The sequence below is a fragment of the Cyprinus carpio genome, chromosome A11 (assembly GCF_018340385.1).
Source record: "Cyprinus carpio isolate SPL01 chromosome A11, ASM1834038v1, whole genome shotgun sequence".
Taxonomy (NCBI): domain Eukaryota; kingdom Metazoa; phylum Chordata; class Actinopteri; order Cypriniformes; family Cyprinidae; genus Cyprinus; species Cyprinus carpio.
Genome location: NC_056582.1, coordinates 1,607,900 through 1,624,867, shown reverse-complemented (window position 1 = coordinate 1,624,867; position 16,968 = coordinate 1,607,900). Strand labels below are relative to the sequence as shown.

The following is a 16,968-nucleotide window of genomic DNA, read 5'->3' as shown; positions in this document are numbered from 1 at the left end:
GATAGGTTGAGGGTTCTATCTGGCACTCCGCCTTTTGATAGCCAGCTGGTTATCCGCTTTTTCCTCTAGATAACGGTTGCATGCGTTTATTTCTCAAATGCCTGATGTTAGGTATTTTCACCTGGCAGGACTTTAATTACTTGTTCGAGGTATCTGTTCAGCAAACCACAGGAATCGCCGCCCAAAAAAAAAAAAACGAAACTGAACTCCCTGGGCAAGTCAAACAACAGATATTTTGAATGCATGCAACAGGGTTTAAACCCAGCAAGGTATGCATTCGCATAAATTCTTGCTTCTTGCTAAAATATAATCACATTGTTAAAGTCACAATACCAAAAAGCAATACTGCCACTACAAAAACCCCGTCTCCGACATTGGCCACATGTACTGAATGTGCCCCAGAAGTCCTTGGCCATGCCTAGTTGGACCCGTTTCCCCTATGGTCTTAGTGAGCGTTAGGATTCCTGGTTTCCATCCTGCATGCCCACGGTCGACATCCCACTCTTTATGGGAGAGATGGGTTCGTTTTTGCGTCCCCTCCTCAAAAAGCCAGCAAGCCTTCCTGCACCAGAAGTGTTTTTTGGATAGCAGTAGAGCCACAGAACCCCGATAGGTTGAGGTTCTGTATCATGCGACATGCGGCCTTCGGATAGCTCAGCTGGTAGAGCGGGAGGACTGTAGGTTGATGTGTTGGTAATCCTTAGGTCGCTGGGACACCCGCCCTCGTTGAGAGGTCATTTTTTTTTATCAAGTGCCCACTCATTCTGTTTTTTTGACTGGGTTTTAACTTCACACTGTAAGCCTGAGAGCTTGACTTCACACCCACACCTTGCAAGGCAAACAGCATTCCCCTGACCGGAATCGAACCCGGCCGCGGGCGTGAGAGCCCAGAATCCCAACCACTAGGTCCACCAGCGGCGGGCTGGTCAGCTGCGCCCCGATAACATCATGAGAATAAGCAGAAAGCAAGTCTGGCCTCTGTCACGCCGAATACCAACAACTAAGTGTGGTGCATCGCGTGATGCTCTACCGTGGATGGACCAGTGGGCCGAATGGATAACGCCATTTCCAGACCAGCGGATCAGAAGATATCTTAGGTTCGACTCCTGGCTGGCCTGCTCTGCAGGTTTGTTTTCCTCAGGCTGTTTTCTTCTTGTTGGGGTTTTTTTTTTTCTTTTCTATTTTTCTTGCAAAGTCCAGTGAACAAAAGGCAAATCTCCAGGCATTTCTTTTTATTCCACAAAAGCCGTGATATTGCATACCCATTCCAAAGTCTCCCACTATTACGCGCACATCTTGGTGATTGCTATTCGCCTCACAAGCACTCCGCCAAGCGTCGGGCGATTAACGCAGAAAAATAAACTCCAGACTGGCAGTCATTTTATTCTGGAATGAACAAATTCATCGCTTACCTTAACTCAACTGCTTTTACTACCTTGAAGGGTGTGTAATGCCATGTGGTTTTGATGTCATGGGCTCGCCATTTGTAATGTAGCTTTATTACCATTGCCACCTAGGAAATTTGAGAATATTGTGTAAACTAAATACCGAAATCCGAAACGAGCTAACAATTCAGCAACTTATCCGACAGGACCCCCAGTCCTCACTTCTCATTGTTAATCTCACAACTCCTGAAGGGGCCATTTTCTAAAATTCTTTTGCTGGCACAATGAGCGATATACTGTTTTTTCCTCTAGATAACGGGGTTGCCATGCTGTTTCGAGCGCTCACAATGCATGACGCTAGTAGCTTCTCTTTCTACCCGGACAAGAACTATTTAACATTACCTCATTCGAGGTAGTCGTGTTCAGCAACACATGCAACTGCGCCAAAAAAAACAAAAAAAAACTGAACTCCCCTGGCGCAAGTCAACGTCAGATATTTTTGAATGCGGCGGGCAACAGGTAGGTTTAACTCAGCAAACGATACCTGAAAGCGAACATTCTTGAGTGTGTCAAAATACTAAATTCACATTGCGAAAGAAAGCCACCAACCGCGCGCAAGCCACAAATCACTACCATAAAACCTGCCCGACAATTCGTTTACCATAAATTGAATGCCTGGCCCAGTAGTCTGTGGCCACTCTAGTGAGTGGCCAGTAGTTCCGCGCGGTTCTAGCACGTCTAGGATTCCGGTTTCGTTCCTGCCATCTGCCTTCTCCGTGTCTCGACCTCCCGGTATGGGGAAGGTGGTAGTTTCGCTTTTTGCTTGCCCTCCCTCAAAAAGCCAGCACGCCTTCCTGTACCAGGAGGATTTTATGGATAGCAGTAGAGCTACAGAACCCCTGAAGGATTGAGGATGGCTATCTGGCACATATAACCACACTGGGGACTGCCCTCGGCGTATCTTCCGTGCAGTCGAGACTCGCAGTCTGGTTAGGCGCGCTTTTTCGCTGCGTAGGGCTAACGGTTGGGAATCCGCTGAGCGTTTGTTGTTTTCAAATGCGGCTGAACGTTAGGTCATTTGGCTGAGCAAGGTGAGCCCACTTTAGATCTGTTTTGTTGGGACTGGTGGTCTGATCACCGCAACACCGCCCTGCAAGCAGCCCTGACAATTCCAACACCCTGGCGCCCTTCAGCAACAACAGCATACCCTTTGAATGCAACAGAAAGGTTTAATCAAACGGTGATAGCGCGGATATCCTTTACTCACATAGAACCATAATCGGTCAACAAGGCAGCTCATACTCAAAGGAAATCTGCCGCATCCATTAGATTGGTCATCGTTCTTTTTGCTTCCCGGTTCAAAAAGCCCAGCATTGGGCTATGCACTGAATGCCCAGTGTCTTGTGGGATGGCCGTCCAAGGGCCAGCTCCCTGATGCGTCTAGCGCTGTCGATCTGGCCTTCCTTCCGTGCCTTCGGTTACCAGGGCGTCCTAGTTCACCGCGAGTACTGTAGGATTCTGGGTTCGTTAATCTTTTATGATCGCTGGTCTCGCTCCGGCTCGAAGCCAGTCAGTCTTTTTATCCAGGTGCACCAGCTCATTCTTTTTTATTTGATACAGCAGTGGTCGCCATAGAACCTGATAGACGAGTGCTTCATCTGCATCTTCGCCTCCCCACCACGCGGAAGCAGCAAGGTTCGAGGGCCCCTGCATCGTAACCCGAACTGCACGCGCGGAGAAGCGTCGAATCCTTCATACCACTCACTGACCACCAGGTACGGGCTCCTGAGGCTAACATCATCTGCTATAGTCATGAGAACAGAATGCAAGTCTGAGCCTGTGTCACGTCGAATCACCACAAGTGTGCAGACATCCGTAACTCCATACGCTTTCCGCACCGGTGGGGCCGAAAAGCAATGGAGTTAACGCACGCCAATTTATTGATCAGAAGATTCGTATCCTCATCTCCCTAATAGTATTACCTGTTTCCTGGTGGTTGTTTTTCTTTCTCAGGCTGTTTTTCTTGTTGTGTTTTTTCTATTTCTTGCAAAGTCCAGGAAAGCGGCAAATCTCCAGGCTTCTTTGGAGAGCCCCTGCCAAAGCCGGTATTGCATACCCATCTGTGTGTCTAGGATGTTTTAGCAGCACTGCGGCCTGCCCTCACAAGCACCCGGTGCTAAAGCCTGTCGACAATCTGAAAATAAAACGCCAGACCGGCGGTCATCTTATTCTGGAATGAACAAATTCATAAGCTACTGCTGTAACTGCTTTACTACTTTGAAGGTGTAATGCCATGTGGTTTTTTTGATGTCATGGGCTTGCCATTTGTAGCCTTATTTACTAATTGCCACCTGGAAATGAGGAGAAATGAGTTGTAAACTTAAATGAAACTGAACAGGCGAGAATAATCAGCAACTTATCCGATTAAAAGAAATTTGTCTCACTTTCATTTGCTAAATACCACAACCACGCATTTTGTACCTCGACAGAATGAGGTTGAGCTGTTTTTCCTCTTAGGAGAATCGGCGTCGTCACGCGCTTGTTTCGTTTCGATTTTTAGTATTTCACCCACAAGACTTTAATTACCACCGAGGTATCTGTTCAAAGCAAATCCATGCGGAATCTGCCCAAAAAAAAAAAAACTGAACTCCTCATGCTTCAACAATTTATAGTTTCTGAATGCATGCAACAGGGTTTAACTCCAGCAAACATGCATTCTGGATAATTCTTATTTTGCTAAAAATATAATCAGCGTTATCAGCCAGTTTTTCACACCGCTACATTACTACAAAACTCCCTGCCCTCGGCATTTCAGCCACATGTACTGAATGTGGCCCAGGAAGTCTGTGGCCACGTCCCAGTGGGCCCAGCCCTTTACATATGAATCTACTTGGTTAGATTCCTGGTTTTTCACCCAGGCGGCCCGAGGTTGACTCCCCGTATGGGAAGGTGGGTTACGTTTTTGCTTCCCACTCCTCAAAAACCCAGCAAGCCTTCCACTGCACCAGAAGTGATTTTTTTGGATAGCAGTAAGAGCCAGCAGAACCCTGATAGGTTTGAGGTTCTATCACAGCACTCCGTGCCTTGATAGCTCAGCTGGTTATCAGTTTTTCCACTCTAGATACTTGGTAGCCATGCTTGTTTTTTTCAAATGCATGACGTTAGGGTTTTCAGGTGGACAGAGTTGGTACAGTACCAGTTAGAGGTATCTGTCTCAGCAGCCACCAGGAAGGCTTAAAAAATTTTTTTTTTAAAAGCTGAACTGCTGGGCAGCCTCTATTCTGCAGTTGTTTCTTGAATGCATGCAGCTGGGTTTGCTCAACAAGCGATGCATTAGTATGAATTCTTGACTTTTGCTAAAAATATAATCACGTTGTTAAGTACGCACACCTGCCAAAAAGCAATACGTCACTGGTAAAACCCTTCCCCTGTACCCACATGTACTGAATGTGGCCCAGAGGCCTGTAGCCCGGTCCTGGTGGGCAGTTCCCATATGGTCTAAGCGGTTAGGATTCCTGGTTTTTCACCCAGAAGCTGGCCAGGTTGAAGACACCCGGTACAGCGCCCCGGAGCGGCGTCATTGCTTCCCCTCCTCAAAAAAGCCAGCAAGCTCCTTCCCTGCACACCACAGGAAGTGATTTTTGGATAGCAGTAGAGCTACAGAAGCTTGATAGGTTGAGGTGTCTATCACGGCTCCCGTACCCTGCGTGCTTCTTCAAGTACCAGCCAGGCTGGAGGACTGTAGGTTTGAGGTGTTGTGTAATCCCCTTAGGGCCGCTGGTTCACTCCGCCTGGCTATATCATTTTTTTATCAAGCGCCGTCACCTCATTCCCCGGCAGTTTTTTTGGACTGGGGTTTCCGCAACTGCAGCAGAGCTTGACTTCACACGCCCACCGGTTGGAAGGCCAAACAGCATTCCCTGACCCGGGAATCGAACCCGGGCCGCTGGCGTAGAGCGACGAATACGAAACCACTAGACCACAAGGGAAGGCTGGTCGAATCCCAACAAGTGTGTGCACCCGCAGAAACCAAGTCTGGCCCCTCGTCACTGTTCGAATACTGGCATAAGTGGCTGGTGTCTATTATTCGCGTGAACTTCTAACCGTTGGGTGCGCCAGGTGGCGGCGTAATGGATAACAGCTGTCTGACCTAGCGGATCTAGAACGGACTTAGGCTTCGACTTCTTGTTTTCAAGTCCAGAGCTGTTTTCCTATGTCTAGTAGTATTTTATCTTTTGTCCACAGCCACAGACTATTGCGTGCCTTTACTCGCAGCACGTCTCTATTACTTCAGAACAAACGTCAAATGCTTGCCGTCTAGGCTTTAGGTCCCATTCCGCAAAGTCTAGTTGAGGCGCGCACTCACTATGCTTTGTGATCAGCTATCCGTGTTCTCAGCTCTTCGACAAGCTCAGGCACTCTTTCGGTCGTACAGAGACAATCGAGATTGGTCTCCGTCATTGAAAATAGGACTGACACAACATTCAACGCGACTCTCGTGTCAGTACATTTTCCACTTTCTCTGGTTGTAATGCCATGTGGTTGTTGATTTACTGCTCATTAAAGCGCGTCTACTTTAGCTAGAGCCTTATTACTACCTAACTGCCTTTTGTTTTTCGCAAATGCAAGCAATCAGAATAAGTATTGTATTAACTAAATAAACACTTAGGCCTTAGCGAAGCGAGAATCAGGCCAATATCCGATTACAACATTGCCTGTCACTTGAATGTTGATACGTGTGTCAACTAAATTAAGACTTGTAACTGAGCAGTCTTGAATGCAATGTAATCAGTCACGGTTATCGCCGATTTCTCTCAATTTGTCTCCATACCACGTCTGGTAAGTTTTAATCTCTTTCAGAACATTTGTGACGATTATGTGTTGTCACCTTTCACTACAAAACCGCTGCCCCTGTTGCATTGGGCACATGTACTGAATGTGGCCCAGAAGTCTGTGGCCAGTCTTAGCGGGCCAGTTGGTTCCCATATGGTCTAGCGGTTAGGATTCCTGGTTTTTAACCCAGGGCGGCCCGGGTTCGACTCCCGGTATGGGAAGGTGGGGTTCGTTTTTGCTTCCCTCCTCAAAAAGCCAGCAAGCCTTCCTGCACCAGAAGTGATTTTTGGATAGCAGTAGAGCTACAGAACCCCGATAGGTTGAGGTTCTGTCTGGCACTCCGTGCCTTCGATAGCTCAGCTGGTAGAGCGGAGGACTGTAGGTTGAGGTGTTGGTAATCCCTACTCCGGCTCGAAGGATGTCTTTTTTTATCAAGTGCCCACCTCATTCTCTTTTTTGGACTGGGTTTCCCGCAACTGCAAGCAGAGCTTGACTTCACAGTCCACCGTTGGAAGGCAAAACAGCATTCCCTGACCGTGGGAATCGAACCCGGGCCGCGGCGGTGAGAGCGCCGAATCCTAACCACTAGACCACCAGGGAAGGGCTGGTCAGCTGCACTCCTGATAACATCATGAGAATAAGCAGAAAGCAAGTCTGGCCTCTGTCACGTCGAATACCAACAAGTGTGGTGCAATCGCGTGACACTTCTACCGGTGGGCCAGTGGCGCAATGGATAACGCGTCTGACTACGGATCAGAAGATTCTAGGTTCGACTCCTGGCTGGCTCGTTCTGTGGTTGTTTTTCTCAGGCTGTTTTCTTGTTGTGTTTTTTTCTTTTTCTATTTTTCTTGACGAGTCCAGAAGCAAAAGGCAAATCTCCAGGCATGCTTCTTTTATTCCACAAAAGCCGTATATTGCATACCCATTCCAAAGTCTAGGGGAGACGAGCACATGCTTTGTGATTCCAATTCGTCTCACAAGCACTCCGACAAGCTCGGCGATTAACGTGAAAATAAACTCCAGACGGGCAGTCATTTTATTCTGGAATGAACAAATTCGTCGCTACTCTGTAACTGCTTTACTACTTTGAAGGTTGTAATGCCATGTGGTTTTGATGTCATGGCTTGCCATTTTGTATCCTTATTACTAATTGCCACCTGGAAATTGAGAATAAGTTGTAAACTAAATGAATGAAACTGAACGAGCGAATAATCAGCAATCTTATCCGATTAAAAATTTGTCTCACTTTCATTGTTAATCTCACAATTTGTCATTTTTGTACCTTGACAGAATGAGGATAGGCTGTTTTTCCTCTAGATAACGGTTGCCATGCTTGTTTTCAAATGCATGACGTGAGTATTTTCACCTGGACAAGACTTTAATTACCAGTTCGAGGTATCTGTTCAGCAACCACAGGAATCTGCCCCCCAAAAAAAAAAAAAAACTAAACTCCCTGGGCAAGTCAAACAACAGATATCTTGAATGCATGCAACAGGATTTAAGTCAGCAAACGATGCATTCGGATAATTCTTGTTTTGCTAAAATATAATCACATAGTTAAAGTCACACACCAAAAGCAATACGTCACTACAAAACCCTGCCCCGACATTGGCCACATGTACTGAATGTGGCCCAGAAGTCTGTGGCCAGTCTTGGTTGGTTATTTGGTTTTTTTTCTAGCGGTTAGGTTTCCTGTTTTCACCCAGGCGGCCCGGGTTCGACTCCCGGTATGGGAAGGTGGGTTTTGTTTTTGCTTCCCTCCTCAAAAAGCCAGCAAGCCTTCCTGCACCAGAAGTGATTTTTGGATAGCAGTAGAGCTACAGAACCCCGATAGGTTGAGGTTCTGTCTGGCACTCCGTGCCTTCGATAGCTCAGCTGGTAGAGCGGAGGACTGTAGGTTGAGGTGTTGGTAATCCCTACATCCGGCTCGAAGGATGTGTTTTTTTTTATCAAGTGCCCACCTCATTCTCCTTTTTTGGACTGGGTTTCCCGCAACTGCAAGCAGAGCTTGACTTCACAGTCCACCGTTGGAATGGGTTTCAGGATTCTGTGAGCGGGAATCAAACCCGGGCCGCGGCGGTGAGAGCGCCGAATCCTAACCACTAGACCACCAGGGAAGGGCTGGTCAGCTGCACTCCTGATAACATCATGAGAAGAAGCAGAAAGCAAGTCTGGCCTCTGTCACGTCGAATACCAACAAGTGTGGTGCAATCGCGTGACACTTCTACCGGTGGGCCAGTGGCGCAATGGATAACGCGTCTGACTACGGATCAGAAGATTCTAGGTTCGACTCCTGGCTGGCTCGTTCTGTGGTTGTTTTTCTCAGGCTGTTTTCTTGTTGTGTTTTTTTCTTTTTTTTCTATTTTTTCTTGACGAGTCCAGAACAAAAGGCAAATCTCCAGGCATGCTTCTTTTATTCCACAAAAGCCGTATATTGCATAGCCATTCCAAAGTCTAGGGGAGACGAGCACATGCTTTGTGATTCCAATTCGTCTCACAAGCACTCCGACAAGCTCGGCGATTAACGTGAAAATAAACTCCAGACGGGCAGTCATTTTATTCTGGAATGAACAAATTCGTCGCTACTCTGTAACTGCTTTACTACTTTGAAGGTTGTAATGCCATGTGGTTTTGATGTCATGGGCTTGCCATTTTGTAGCCTTATTACTAATTGCCACCTGGAAATTGAGAATAAGTTGTAAACTAAATGAAACTGAACGAGCGAATAATCAGCAACTTATCCGATTAAAAATTTGTCTCACTTTCATTGTTAATCTCACAATTTGTCATTTTTGTACCTTGACAGAATGAGGATAGGCTGTTTTTCCTCTAGATAACGGTTGCCATGCTTGTTTTCAAATGCATGACGTGAGTATTTTCACCTGGACAAGACTTTAATTACCAGTTCGAGGTATCTGTTCAGCAACCACAGGAATCTGCCCCCAAAAAAAAAAAAAAACTGAACTCCCTGGGCAAGTCAAACAACAGATATCTTGAATGCATGCAACAGGATTTTAAGTCAGCAAACGATGCATTCGGATAATTCTTGTTTTGCTAAAATATAATCACATAGTTAAAGTCACACACACCAAAAGCAATACGTCACTACAAAAACCCTGCCCCGACATTGGCCACATGTACTGAATGTGGCCCAGAAGTCTGTGGCCAGTCTTAGTGGGCCAGTTCCCATATGGTCTAGCGGTTAGGATTCCTGGTTTTCACCCAGGCGGCCCGGGTTCGACTCCCGGTATGGGAAGGTGGGTTCGTTTTTGCTTCCCTCCTCAAAAAGCCAGCAAGCCTTCCTGCACCAGAAGTGATTTTTGGGATAGCAGTAGAGCTACAGAACCCCGATAGGTTGAGGTTCTGTCTGGCACTCCGTGCCTTCGATAGCTCAGCTGGTAGAGCGGAGGACTGTAGGTTGAGGTGTTGGTAATCCCTACTCCGGCTCGAAGGATGTCTTTTTTTATCAAGTGCCCACCTCATTCTCTTTTTTGGACTGGGTTTCCCGCAACTGCAAGCAGAGCTTGACTTCACAGTCCACCGTTGGAAGGCAAAACAGCATTCCCTGACCGGGAATCGAACCCGGGCCGCGGCGGTGAGTGCGCCGAATCCTAACCACTAGACCACCAGGGAAGGGCTGGTCAGCTGCACTCCTGATAACATCATGAGAAGAAGCAGAAAGCAAGTCTGGCCTCTGTCACGTCGAATACCAACAAGTGTGGTGCAATGCGTGACACTTCTACCGGTGGGCCAGTGGCGCAATGGATAAAGCGTCTGACTACGGATCAGAAGATTCTAGGTTCGACTCCTGGCTGGCTCGTTCTGTGGTTGTTTTTCTCAGGCTGTTTTCTTGTTGTGTTTTTTCTTTTTCTATTTTTTCTTGACGAGTCCAGAACAAAAGGCAAATCTCCAGGCATGCTTCTTTTATTCCACAAAAGCCGTATATTGCATAGCCATTCCAAAGTCTAGGGGAGACGAGCACATGCTTTGTGATTCCAATTCGTCTCACAAGCACTCCGACAAGCTCGGGCGATTAACGTGAAAATAAACTCCAGACGGGCAGTCATTTTATTCTGGAATGAACAAATTCGTCGCTATTCTGTAACTGCTTTACTACTTTGAAGGTTGTAATGCCATGTGGTTTTGATGTCATGGGCTTGCCATTTTGTAGCCTTATTACTAATTGCCACCTGGAAATTGAGAATAAGTTGTAAACTAAATGAAACTGAACGAGCGAATAATCAGCAACTTATCCGATTAAAAATTTGTCTCACTTTCATTGTTAATCTCACAATTTGTCATTTTTGTACCTTGACAGAATGAGGATAGGCTGTTTTTTCCTCTAGATAACGGTTGCCATGCTTGTTTTCAAATGCATGACGTGAGTATTTTCACCTGGACAAGACTTTAATTACCAGTTCGAGGTATCTGTTCAGCAAACACAGGAATCTGCCCCAAAAAAAAAAAAAAAAAAAACTGAACTCCCTGGGCAAGTCAAACCAACAGATATCTTGAATGCATGCAACAGGATTTAAGTCAGCAAACGATGCATTCGGATAATTCTTGTTTTGCTAAAATATAATCACATAGTTAAAGTCACACACCAAAAAGCAATACGTCACTACAAAACCCTGCCCCGACATTGGCGACATGTACTGAATGTGGCCCAGAAGTCTGTGGCCAGTCTTAGTGGGCCAGTTCCCATATGGTCTAGCGGTTAGGATTCCTGGTTTTCACCCAAGCGGCCCGGGTTCGACTCCCGGTATGGGAAGGTGGGTTCGTTTTTGCTTCCCTCCTCAAAAAGCCAGCAAGCCTTCCTGCACCAGAAGTGATTTTTGGATAGCAGTAGAGCTACAGAACCCCGATAGGTTGAGGTTCTGTCTGGCACTCCGTGCCTTCGATAGCTCAGCTGGTAGAGCGGAGGACTGTAGGTTGAGGTGTTGGTAATCCCTACTCCGGCTCGAAGGATGTCTTTTTTTATCAAGTTCCCACCTCATTCTCTTTTTTGGACTGGGTTTCCCGCAACTGCAAGCAGAACTTGACTTCACAGTCCACCGTTGGAAGGCAAAACAGCATTCCCTGACCGGGAATCGAACCAAGGCCGCGGCGGTGAGAGCGCCGAATCCTAACCACTAGACCACCAGGGAAGGGCTGGTCAGCCGCACTCCTGATAACATCATGAGAATAAGCAGAAAGCAAGTCTGGCCTCTGTCACGTCGAATACCAACAAGTGTGGTGCAATCGCATGACACTTCTACCGGTGGGCCAGTGGCGCAATGGATAACGCGTCTGACTACGGATCAGAAGATTCTAGGTTCGACTCCTGGCTGGCTCGTTCTGTGGTTGTTTTTCTCAGGCTGTTTTCTTGTTGTGTTTTTTCTTTTTCTATTTTTTCTTGACGAGTCCAGAACAAAAGGCAAATCTCCAGGCATGCTTCTTTTATTCCACAAAAAGCCGTATATTGCATAGCCATTCCAAAGTCTAGGGGAGACGAGCACATGCTTTGTGATTCCAATTCGTCTCACAAGCACTCCGACAAGCTCGGCGATTAACGTGAAAATAAACTCCAGACTGGCAGTCATTTTATTCTGGAATGAACAAATTCGTCGCTACTCTGTAACTGCTTTACTACTTTGAAGGTTGTAATGCCATGTGGTTTTGATGTCATGGGCTTGCCATTTTGTAGCCTTATTACTAATTGCCACCTGGAAATTGAGAATAAGTTGTAAACTAAATGAAACTGAACGAGCGAATAATCAGCAAACTTATCCGATTAAAAATTTGTCTCACTTTCATTGTTAATCTCACAATTTGTCATTTTTGTACCTTGACAGAATGAGGATAGGCTGTTTTTCCTCTAGATAACGGTTGCCATGCTTGTTTTCAAATGCATGACGTGAGTATTTTCACCTGGACAAGACTTTAATTACCAGTTCGAGGTATCTGTTCAGCAACCACAGGAATCTGCCCCCCAAAAAAAAAAAAAAAACTGAACTCCCTGGGCAAGTCAAACAACAGATATCTTGAATGCATGCAACAGGATTTAAGTCAGCAAACGATGCATTCGGATAATTCTTGTTTTGCTAAAATATAATCACATAGTTAAAGTCACACACCAAAAGCAATACGTCACTACAAAACCCTGCCCCGATATTGGCCACATGTACTGAATGTGGCCCAGAAGTCTGTGGCCAGTCTTAGTGGGCCAGTTCCCATATGGTCTAGCGGTTAGGATTCCTGGTTTTCACCCAGGCGGCCCGGGTTCGACTCCCGGTATGGGAAGGTGGGTTTGTTTTTGCTTCCCTCCTCAAAAAGCCAGCAAGCCTTCCTGCACCAGAAGTGATTTTTTGGCCAGCAGTAGAGCTACAGAACCCTGATAGGTTGAGGTTCTGTCTGGCACTCTGTGCCTTCGATAGCTCAGCTGGTAGAGCGGAGGACTGTAGGTTGAGGTATTGGCAATCCTTAGGTCGCTGGTTCGACTCCGTCTCGAAGGAGAGATGGTGAGAGCGCCGAATCCTAACTACTAGACCTAGATCATGAGAATAACCAAAAAGCAAGTCTGGCCTCTTTCACATCAAATACCAACAAGTGTGGTGCAATCGTGAGACACTTCTGACGGTGGGCCAGTGGCGCTCATAGCAACTTGTCAGACGAAATTTTTTCTGGCAGTGACATCTGCAAATGAGCCAATCACTGTTTGTAGCGCTTCGGGAATTCTACCGAGAATGGACCAATGACAGGAATGCCTGTCATACGTCATTGGCCAATCAAATGAAAAACTGTAACTAAGGCCCGCGCTGCTTTGTTGACCAATCAGATTAAGGCTCAGGCTCAGCTATATTGACCAATTGGGACATTTTTTGGGTAAGTTATTACAGTAAGTTCGTTAACGTTACCTGTCACTGTAAATTTTTTTGTCTAAGTTTTTTTTTCTTCAAATGTACAGTTCTCGATCTACTGTTCGAAACTTTTGTCAACGCCGTCGAAACTGAGGAAAGTGTATATACATTTATGTCATATTTCTTTATTAAAAGGTCTTAATTTCTTCTTTTTTTTACTTTATTTCTTCGCGATTCTTTTATATATATATATATAAGATTATATATATATAAGATTTACCCTATAACGTATATACCCATTACATTCCATGCCTTCTTCTCAGGTATTAATTATATTGCTTATCAGGAAAGTTAAGAACAAGCTTATAAATGACTTAAAGACCTGAAAACGTATCATTTGTTGACACTATATTCTCAGTGAATTGTAAACATAGGTCTTTAATAATTTTATAAGAGTCACAATGTAAAAAAAAATGTCAATAAAAAAATAAGATTTTTCAAGATAAACTCTAAACATCAAGACTGTAGTTTTTTTCCTGGACCTGTCTGCTGCTTTTGACACCGTTAATTACCAGATTCTCCTGTCCACCCTCAGAAAGATGGGCATCTCTGGAACCGCACTCCAGTGACTTAACTCCTACCTTTCTGATACATCCTTCATGGTGTCTTGGAGGGGTGAAGTTTCTAAGTCACAACAACTTGCTACTGGGGTTCCTCAAGGCTCAGTACTTGGACGAATTCTCTTCTCCATCTACATGACGTCATTAGGATCTGTCATTCAGAAGCATGGCTTTTCCTATCACTGCTATGCTGATGACACTCAACTCTACTTCTCATTCCAACCAGATGACCCAACGGTAGTTGCTCGCATTTCAGCTTGTCTGAGTGACATTTCTAGCTCGATGAATGACCATCACCTTCAGCTCAACCTTACTAAGACTGAACTGCTGGTGGTTCCAGCTAACCCATCATTTCATCACAACTTCTCTATACAGCTGGGTTCGTCAACCATAACTCCTTCCAGGACAGCCAGAAACCTAGGAGTTGTGATGGATCATCAGTTAAGCTTCACAGACCATATTGCTACAACGACCCGGTCCTGCAGATTTGCCTTATACAACATTAGGAAGATTAGACCTTTCCTGTCAGAGCAAGCCACACAACTTCTTGTCCAAGCTCTTGTTCTCTCCAGGCTGGACTATTGTAATGCTCTCCTGGCGGGCCTTCCTGCATGTACTATCAAGCCTCTACAACTGATCCAGAATGCAGCAACGAGGGTTGTCTTCAATGAGCCAAAAACAGCTCATGTTACTCCTCTCCTCATCAGGTTACACTGGCTACCAGTAGCCGCTCGCATCAAATTCAAGGTACTGATGCTTGCCTACAAGACGACCACTGGCACAGCGCCAACATACCTAAGCTCATTAGTTCAATCTTATGCACCCTCCAGAAGTTTGCGCTCTGCAAATGAACAACGCCTTGTGGTGCCATCCCAAAGAGGTTCAAAATCACTCTCTCTGACTTTTTCCTGGACTGCGCCCAGCTGGTGGAATGACCTCCCGATCTCAATTCGAACAGCTGAGTCTTTACTCATTTTCAAAAAACATCTAAAGACTCATCTTTTTCACCTGCACTTAACCAACTAATACTTGTACTTACCTTTTCTTTTTCTTGTCTATCATATTAAAAAAAAAAAAAAACCCTGGCTACGTGTTCTGTACTAGACTAACTGACACTTGTCATAGCACTTGTATACCGTTGTTGTTCTCTCGTTGATCTGATTGTTTCTACTGTTCTCATTTGTAAGTCGCTTTGGATAAAAGCGTCTGCTAAATGATTAAATGTAAATGTAAATGTACAAAAACACTAAGCAATACACTATGCAATACATTAAGCATATATTGATGTTTATTTTGATGGAATATATATATGTAATACATTATATATATATATATATATATATTGTTTATTGTATGTATATATATATATATATATATATATATTGTGTTTTTTTTTTTTGTTTTTTTTCTATAGAATGGAGCCTACATTTAGGATGAAACCAGAAGGAGGTCTGAACATGTGCGACTCCTTGGTCGCTCTTAAGAAAAAGGAGGAAAATAAGAAAAAACCTTGGTCTCGGGCTCTTTCCCCAGATAAGGTGTTGGAGGCTGCTAGACAAGCTGTATTGCGCCAGGGTGAAGACCCGAGCAATAAAAAATATGTTCTGGGGCTACATAAAATGCAGTTTGGTGTGTTCAAAGGCCAGACATTTAAGTGGGTTGCTGAAAATGCCCTCGGTTATGCTGGATATTTGGTGGCAAGTATGAGGAGGGAATCAGCTGATATCAAAGACTCCAAAAATCACCATGCTAATAAAGCAGCCTTTGCAGAGTACATAGGACTTTTCCCAGAGGGTCGTGAGGCCATTCGTATCAAAACTGAAAACATGGGTTACCCAAGCTCCCAGCATATGTCCCAGCAGAAGTCTCCCAGTGCCCCACAGTCCTTACCTTCAGTCTCCTCTGTTCGTTCCCTTCTGATTGGCAAAACACGACATCCACAGAGCATTGACAAAGTGGTCAAAAAATGGTAATGCCACCAGTAGCCAATCCAGGTAAGCAGTCTTTATAAATATTAATGCATTTTTCTTGATCCGACAGTGCTTATAGACAATTATTATTAGTATAGTAAAGTAAAATTAAAAGTAATGTAAAATTTGTCTGGGTTTTTGTTTGTGTTTTGCAGCAAGGCAGCCTTTATTTTATTTAAAACATAGTTAAACAGTAATATTGTGAAATACTTTCACAACTTAAAAGAACGTTTTTCTGTTCATTTGAAAGTTTTTATATATATATATATATATGACACAGTGCTTACAGTGAATATTAGTACTGAGTAAAGTGCAGCAAGATTTTTGTGTAGTTTGTGTAATTTCTTGTATCTGTATTCTTCAGCTTTGACTGGAAGATTTGTAAAAGCCTACTGTGCCAGTGCCTGTAGAATCTACTAGTATGGCCTCATTTGGGCCATCTGAGCAGGATGACCATGAACTTGTTTCTCAGGCAGACTTGCTGGAATCTCAGGTGTCCAGTAAGTCCCTGAACATCTAAAAGCATTTTTTTTGGTTTATTTTGTAAGGTTATGTATGACATGTTTTTTCTGTTCATTTTGCAAAGGAAAACAAATTTGCCTTCCTGTGGGCTGGAATCACACATTGCCACCTGCTGATCAGCTCTGGATATCAAAGGTTTTGTTTAAGTATTCATCCCACAACCAACCAGAAATGGACTTCACCAGAGTGGATAGGATGTGGTGGTACCCTCCACAGTCCCTTTTTGCAGTTGCAGGAGTACCAAATGCTTGATCGTGGGCCCTCACATACAACATATCATAGGGCTGAAATCCTCAGCTTTTGGGAAGGGCTTTAAAATAATCATCAAAAATATTCAGGGTTAAAGACAGAAATGTGTTCGCTACTTTTCTGACCCTTTTGACCCCCGAAACAAGGTCGTTGGGCCACCAAACTTTTCCGCCAGCTCAAGGAAGCCCCTTGAGACAAAGATTTTGAATTCGGCTCAATTGGACCCTTTTGAGCTGTGTCCACGAAGTTAGTATGGTAAACCCATTCAAATAGGTTGCAAGTGGGATTTATCTAAAAGGGTCCCAGGGGCCCCAAATTGCACACGGGTCTCCGTCAATGGCCCCTGAGTGATGTACTGAGCGGGCTGAGGCCCAGCCCACTAAATAGTATTTTTTATTATTTTTGATCCATCTCTCTCCTTGCCATTTAAGTCAATGGGAAAGACTCAGACATAGGCCCGATTTCAGTCCCACACTCAGCCGTACTTAAAAGGCTTAGAAAGCAGCTAGGGGCCCCAAACTTTGGGGGCCAATTCAGGGGCCTCTAGTAG

At 44.9% G+C, this 16,968-nt stretch overlaps 10 non-coding genes across 10 annotated transcripts; 7 read left to right on the top strand and 3 right to left on the bottom strand.

The window, feature by feature from the left end:
- The first annotated feature begins 6,365 nt into the window (after window positions 1-6,365).
- On the top strand, window positions 6,366-6,439 carry trnak-uuu. Its single transcript has one exon. It is a non-coding gene; the product is annotated as a tRNA-Lys (tRNA).
- A 305-nt stretch (window positions 6,440-6,744) lies between these two features.
- Window positions 6,745-6,818, bottom strand: trnae-cuc. Its single transcript has one exon. It is a non-coding gene; the product is annotated as a tRNA-Glu (tRNA).
- A 115-nt stretch (window positions 6,819-6,933) lies between these two features.
- On the top strand, window positions 6,934-7,006 carry trnar-acg. The gene has a single exon. It is a non-coding gene; the product is annotated as a tRNA-Arg (tRNA).
- Window positions 7,007-8,450: 1,444 nt separating this feature from the next.
- trnar-acg lies at window positions 8,451-8,523 on the top strand. Its single transcript has one exon. It is a non-coding gene; the product is annotated as a tRNA-Arg (tRNA).
- An 879-nt stretch (window positions 8,524-9,402) lies between these two features.
- trnae-uuc lies at window positions 9,403-9,474 on the top strand. Its single transcript has one exon. It is a non-coding gene; the product is annotated as a tRNA-Glu (tRNA).
- Window positions 9,475-9,779: 305 nt separating this feature from the next.
- On the bottom strand, window positions 9,780-9,851 carry trnae-cuc. The gene has a single exon. It is a non-coding gene; the product is annotated as a tRNA-Glu (tRNA).
- A 1,066-nt stretch (window positions 9,852-10,917) lies between these two features.
- Window positions 10,918-10,989, top strand: trnae-uuc. The gene has a single exon. It is a non-coding gene; the product is annotated as a tRNA-Glu (tRNA).
- Window positions 10,990-11,293: 304 nt separating this feature from the next.
- trnae-cuc lies at window positions 11,294-11,365 on the bottom strand. The gene has a single exon. It is a non-coding gene; the product is annotated as a tRNA-Glu (tRNA).
- A 115-nt stretch (window positions 11,366-11,480) lies between these two features.
- Window positions 11,481-11,553, top strand: trnar-acg. Its single transcript has one exon. It is a non-coding gene; the product is annotated as a tRNA-Arg (tRNA).
- Window positions 11,554-12,428: 875 nt separating this feature from the next.
- Window positions 12,429-12,500, top strand: trnae-uuc. The gene has a single exon. It is a non-coding gene; the product is annotated as a tRNA-Glu (tRNA).
- The last annotated feature ends 4,468 nt before the right edge of the window (window positions 12,501-16,968 follow it).